The sequence below is a fragment of the Tenrec ecaudatus genome, chromosome 14, assembly GCF_050624435.1.
Source record: "Tenrec ecaudatus isolate mTenEca1 chromosome 14, mTenEca1.hap1, whole genome shotgun sequence".
In the NCBI taxonomy this organism is placed as follows: Eukaryota; Metazoa; Chordata; class Mammalia; order Afrosoricida; family Tenrecidae; genus Tenrec; species Tenrec ecaudatus.
In genome coordinates this window covers 55,191,803-55,197,802 of record NC_134543.1, presented here as the reverse complement: position 1 = coordinate 55,197,802, position 6,000 = coordinate 55,191,803, and the positions used below count along the sequence as shown (strand labels likewise).

Below are 6,000 nucleotides of genomic sequence, written 5' to 3'. Positions count from 1 at the left end.
CAGAAAAGAACAGAACTTTGCCTGTCCTGTGCCGCCTTCATAATCATGGCTGTTTGTTGGGGTTAGGTGCTGTCAGTCATTCTAACTTGTGTCAATCCTACAACAGAACAAAATACTCCCTGGTCCTACATAATTCTCATGATTGTGATGTTTGAACCCCTCGCAGCCACTGTGTCAATCCACCTGAGTGTGGGGGAAAGGCCAGCCCCCCACCACTAATATCAGGTTCGATAGGCCCAATTGTACGGTTAATATATATGAAGATTACAGTGAAGTCCTAGAGAGCGTGAGACAGAAGAGAAATTGAAATAATGGAGTCAGACACATTTCATGGTTACATGTTCACCTCAGCCCCACTTGATAATAAGGGGAGGGGAAGGACGACAAGGGAAAGTGAAGAGAGGAGCGAGGACCTGGGGAGAGGGAGCTGATGAGAGGCTAAGGGGGGAGCCTGAGAGAGCTCTTCATTGCTAACCCAGGCCTATATACCTTTGGGGGTAGTGCAAGCCCCCTAATTATAGGTAGAGACATACATCACAGGAAGGGGTTGCACTATAGGTTATACAGCAATGAGAGGGGGACACTCTAGGGATATACACACAATAGGAAGAGGAGGGATTGGAGGTATACACGTGACAAGATGGGCAGATCCTAGCTTCAGGATGGCAGCCTAAGTTTGGATGTCACTGAGCTGGTTTGACCTGTTCTCTGGATCTCCACAGAAACCATTATCAGGGTGTAAGCCCATCCTGCAGGGACCAAACTGATGGTAGCAAACCTTTAGGGAGAAGTAACCCATTGTCCTTAACAGCAGGGAGTGGGCCCTGCCTGTGGAGGCCCAGACAGTAGTCGGGCAATTGACTGCCTTCAGGGAGGTAACTTGACAATCATTTACCATTAGCTGCAAACAGTGTCCTAAGTCTAACATCTATTGGGGGGGGGGGGGGGCGATGACTTGGGAGAAGTCTTTCTGTTCCCCACACTTGAGAGTCTTCCTCTTTTTCACCAATCTTCTAATTTACCAAACATGAAGTCCTTCTCCAGGGCCTGGTCCCTCCCGACAACAGGTCCAACGTACATGAGTAGTCTCATCACCCTCACATCTAAAGAGTGTTCTGACTGTACTTCCTTCATGGCAAAATTGCTTGTTCTTTTGGCAATCCATGGTATATTCAGTATTCTTTGTCAATAGCATAATTCAGGGGCATCGATTCTGCTCTGGTCTTCCTTGCTCACATGCATTTGAGGTTACTAAAAATACCACGGAGTCCCCAACACAATATCCATATGATTTCTTCACTGCTGCTTCTATGGGTATTGATTGTGAATCTAAGGGAAATAAAATCCTCTAAAAGCTTCTATCTTTTCTCTGTTTGTCATGATGTTGTTTATTGGGCACTTATGAGGAATTTTGTTTTCTTTATATTGAAACGTAATTCACACGAAGGCTGTAGTCTTTGATTTCATCAGTAAGTACTTCAAGTCCTCTTTACTTTCAACAAGTAAGGTTGTGTCATCTGCATGTCTCAGGCTGCTCATGAGCCTTCCTCCACATTCGGCATAAAGTCTAGCTTCTCAGATTATTTGCTCACATACAGACTGGATAAGCATGGTGAAAGAATACAACTATGATGCATACTTTCCTTCATTCTAAACTATTTGGTATTTCTTTGTTCTGTTCAAGTAGTTGCCTCTAAGTCTATGTACAGGCTCAACATCAGCAGAGTTAAGTGTTCTAGAATTCCCATTCTTTGAAATGTTATCCATCAATTGTGATCCACACCATCAAATGCCTTTGCAACATCAATAGTATAAGTAAACATCTTTCTAATATTCTCTTTTTTCAGCCAAGCTCCATCTGATATCAGCAGTGATATCTCTCATTCACACCCCCTCCCAAATCCAGTTTTATTTTCTGACAATTCACTGCCCATGTACTGCTACAACTGTTATTTCTTTCCTTTTATAAAATTTAATTTATTTAAAAGATTTTTACAACTATTATTTCTTTATCTTCAGCAAAACTTTATTTGCATGTAATATCAATGACATTGTTTGATAATTTCTGCATCCCTTTCTTTGGAATGGATACAAATAGGGATCCCTTCTGATAGGTAGGCTAGCATAGGGCTGGGACGTCCATTAACTCATGCCCATTGGTCCAAGCTACGGAAACAAAGGAGTAGCACAATGCAAGTGCTCAGAGGTTCAGGTTTCCTGCTGGGCAGGCATGGGTGGGCGCTGCACCTGGATTGGCCCACCTAGGCCAGGTGAATTCAATTCAGCTATTGGGGTTGACCAGGGTCGTCACCACACCTCCCCCAGGAATCATTGAAAAGGCAGGAGCCCGGAGTCCACCGCGTGACTCTGCAAGCAGCTTCCACGCAGGATGCACCTTCGGGAGAAGCCCTGTGGGTGCCTGTGTAAACCTGAAACTTTTTCGAACATTCATAAAACTCACTTGGATCACAAACCAGGCTTCGGCGTGAACTCTTTCTCTAGTGGAGCCAAGAACCGAGGTATATCTATCCCAGAGAGATCTAACACTTCCAGTTGGTTGGCCAGGTGGCTGCCTTTCAAATTTCTTGGCACATCTGAGCGAGTGCTTCCAGTTGCATTAGTTTCCTGCAACATCCCAACTGCAATTTTTATTCATTCCTAGTCTTGTTTTTCTGTAATGCCTCCAGTGCACTTGGATTTCTTCAATAATATCTATTCTTGATCATATGCTAGTTCCTGAAATGGCTGAATACCAATCAATTATTTTTAGTATAGTAACTATGTATTCCTCCCTCTCTTTTTGAGGTGTCATTCAATATTTTGCCCACGAATCCATTAGTATAAGGACCACAGACTCCGAAGAAATCTCTATTAACACAATATCGTTCATAAAAATAATGGTCTGCATACTACTTTAGTGAGTAGCATTTGGGTCTTAGAAGTTTATGAGCCGCTATCTAAGTTATAACTGTTGGTCGCTACCCCTCAACTGTGAAGAAAAAAACCAGACTTGAGGAAGGACTCTAGAGGGCTGACGAATCACAGGAACCACAAGCTATCCCAGTGTTTCCCAGAGTGGTGTGCTGCCCTTGGGAAGGTTCCTCCAATGGCCCAGGGAGAATAAAAGCAAATATTTACCCTTCATCCTGGAGTGTGAGTACTTTCCGCCCCCCTCTCTCTCCAAAAGGGGCAGTAGGTCATATAAGTTTGGGAGCCTTGGGGGGAGCGGGGAGGGAGGAGGAAAAATGAGGAGCTGATGCCAGGGGCTTATGTGGAGAGCAAATGTTTTGAGAATGATGAGAGTAACGAATGTACAGAGGCGCTACATACAATTGACATATGGATGGATTATAATAAGAGTTGTATGAGCCCCCAATAAAATGATTTTAAAAAAAGTTCGGGAACCTATGGCTCATGTGACTCTACAATGAGAAGAACGCTATGGAGTGTGGCTGCCATTACCAAGCACCCTGACGGGGACCAAAGCAGAGGGTCCCAATAGAGAAGAAGAATACTGGATGGAGGGGGTGGGGTGGAAAGGGGGAACCGATTACAGGGATCTACATATGACCTCCTCCCTGGGGGACGGACAACAGAAAAGCAGGTGAAGGGAGACGTCGGACAGGGAAAGATATGACAAGATAATAATTTATAAATTATCAAGGGTTCATGAGGGAGGGGCAAAAATGAGTTGCTGATGCCAGGGGCTTAAGTGGAGAGCAAATGTTTTGAGAATGATGAAGGCAATGAATGTACAGATGTGCTTTACACAATTGATGTATATATGGATTGTGATAAGTTGTATGAGCCCCTAATAAAATGATTTTAAAAATACTGTAGGACAGGTGTGATGTAGTACCGATGAAGAACACAGCTTTCCCCCAGATCCTGGATGCTTCCTCCCCCCAACTACCATGATCCGAATTCTACCTTGCAGGACTGGATAGGGCAGAGGTTGTACACTGGTGCATATGGTAGCTGGAGGCACAGGGAATCCAGGGTAGATGATACTTTCAGGACCAGGGGTATGAGGGGCGATGCTGGGAGAGTGGAGGATGAGTGGGTTGGAAAGGGAAACTGATTACAAGGATCCACATATGACCTCCTCCCTGGGAGATGGACGGCAGAGAAGGGGTGGAAGGGAGACTCCGGATAGGGCAAGATAAGACAAAATAACAATCTGTGGGTTATCAAGGGCTCATGAGGGAGGGGGGAGCGGGGAGGGAGGGGAAAAAAAAAGAGGACCTGATGCAGAGGGCTTAAGTGGAGAACAAATGCTTTGAGAGTGATTAGGGCAAAGAATGTGGGGATGTGCTTTATACAATTGATGTATGCATATGTGTGGATTGTGATAAGAGTTGTATGAGCCCCTAATAAAATGTAAAAAAAGAAAATGATTACGGCAAAGAATGTACAGATGTGCTTTATACAATTGATGTATGTATATGCATGGATTGTGATAAGAGTTGTATGAGCCCCTAATAAAATGTTTTAAAAAATACTGTAGAACAACAACAAAATCCATTACACACACACACACACACACACACACACACACACACACAACCAGACTCATTGGTCTGATAGACTGGAGAAACTCCCACAGTATGGTCCTAAGACATCCTTCTGACCTAGAACTGAAGCCATTCCTTGTAGTCTAATGACAGGCCTGTAAACAATAACACCAAGGAAGAATGTGTTCCTTAGGACAGTTATAGAAGATCAAAAGCACGCTTGCCCAAAAGCAAAGATAAGAATGCAGAAAAAGTAGGAAATTCACAAGAAACCAAGCAGGTAACCCAGGGCAGGCAGGAGCGACTGCTAGTGCATTGTAAGGCACGCAGTCAGTATAATGGGACATTTTATATGACAACTGTCAAGGAAACTTGATCGCTTGTATCTATTTTGCTCTGAAAACTTTGGCCTAAAGCTCATACACACAAAGAATACGTCTAGGCTTCTTTGTGTCTTCTTCCTTTTTGGATCCTAACTCCAGATCTTTGCTTCATTCTAGTGTGTCTTCTCCAGCCACACTTTGAAATCATCTGTTTAGCTCTTTTATGTCATTGCTTGTATTTGCTTTAGCTACTCTTTGCTCAAGAGCAAATGTCGGTCTCTTCTGATACCCATTTTGATTGTTTCTTTCCTAGCTTTTTAATGGCCTTTTTTTCCCCCTCATGCTTGATGTCATCCCACAACTTGTCTGGTCCTTGGTCATTAGTGTTTGATGCATGAGATCCGTTGTTCAAATGATCTCTAAATTCAGACAAGACTGACTCTAGGTCTCACTTTAGCTTTCATGGATTTGTTTCAATTTTCTTCAGCTTCAACTTGAACTTGCATATGAGCAATTGATGTTGTGTTCCACAGTTGGCCCCTAGCCTTGCTCTAACTGATGATATTGAGCTTCTCTATTGCCTCTTTCCATAGGTCTAGTCAATTTGGTTCCTGTATATTCCATCTGATGAAGTCCATGTGTTTATGTTGTTGAAAAAATGTATTGCTAATGAATAGGTTGTTGGTCTTGCTACAATCTATCATGAAATCTTTAGTATCACTTATCATCAAGGTCATATTTTCCAAGGATTGATCTTTCTTGTTTCCAATTTTCACATTCCAATCACTAATAATTACCAATGTATTTTGATTGCATACTTGTTAATTTTATACTGCATAAGTTAGCAAGAATCTTCCATTTCTTTATCTTTGGTGTTAGTGGTTGGTGGATAATTTATAACAATAGTTATATTAAATGGTTGCACTGGGGAGTGTTGTCTGGAGAAACACATATGTGGGTAAGAAAAAATTTTATATCGGGAAGTAATTTTATATCAAGAAGGCATCCCAAACCAGTTTAACTCAAGTCATGGATCCAAAATTAACCAGAGCCCTCTTCAGGTTCATGTATCTGCAGGCCAATAAAGTGAAGTTCAACTTGAACTTGCATATGAGCAATTGATGTTGTGAAAAGTGCAGAAAAGTGAAGTGGGAAGCAGAGAG

At 42.6% G+C, this 6,000-nt stretch overlaps 1 protein-coding gene across 7 annotated transcripts in view; it reads right to left on the bottom strand.

Annotated features, from left to right (window-relative positions):
• L2HGDH (L-2-hydroxyglutarate dehydrogenase) overlaps positions 1 to 6,000 on the bottom strand; it is a 68,047-nt gene that overhangs the window by 57,228 nt on the left and 4,819 nt on the right. The gene's annotated exons all lie outside the window — the stretch shown is intronic.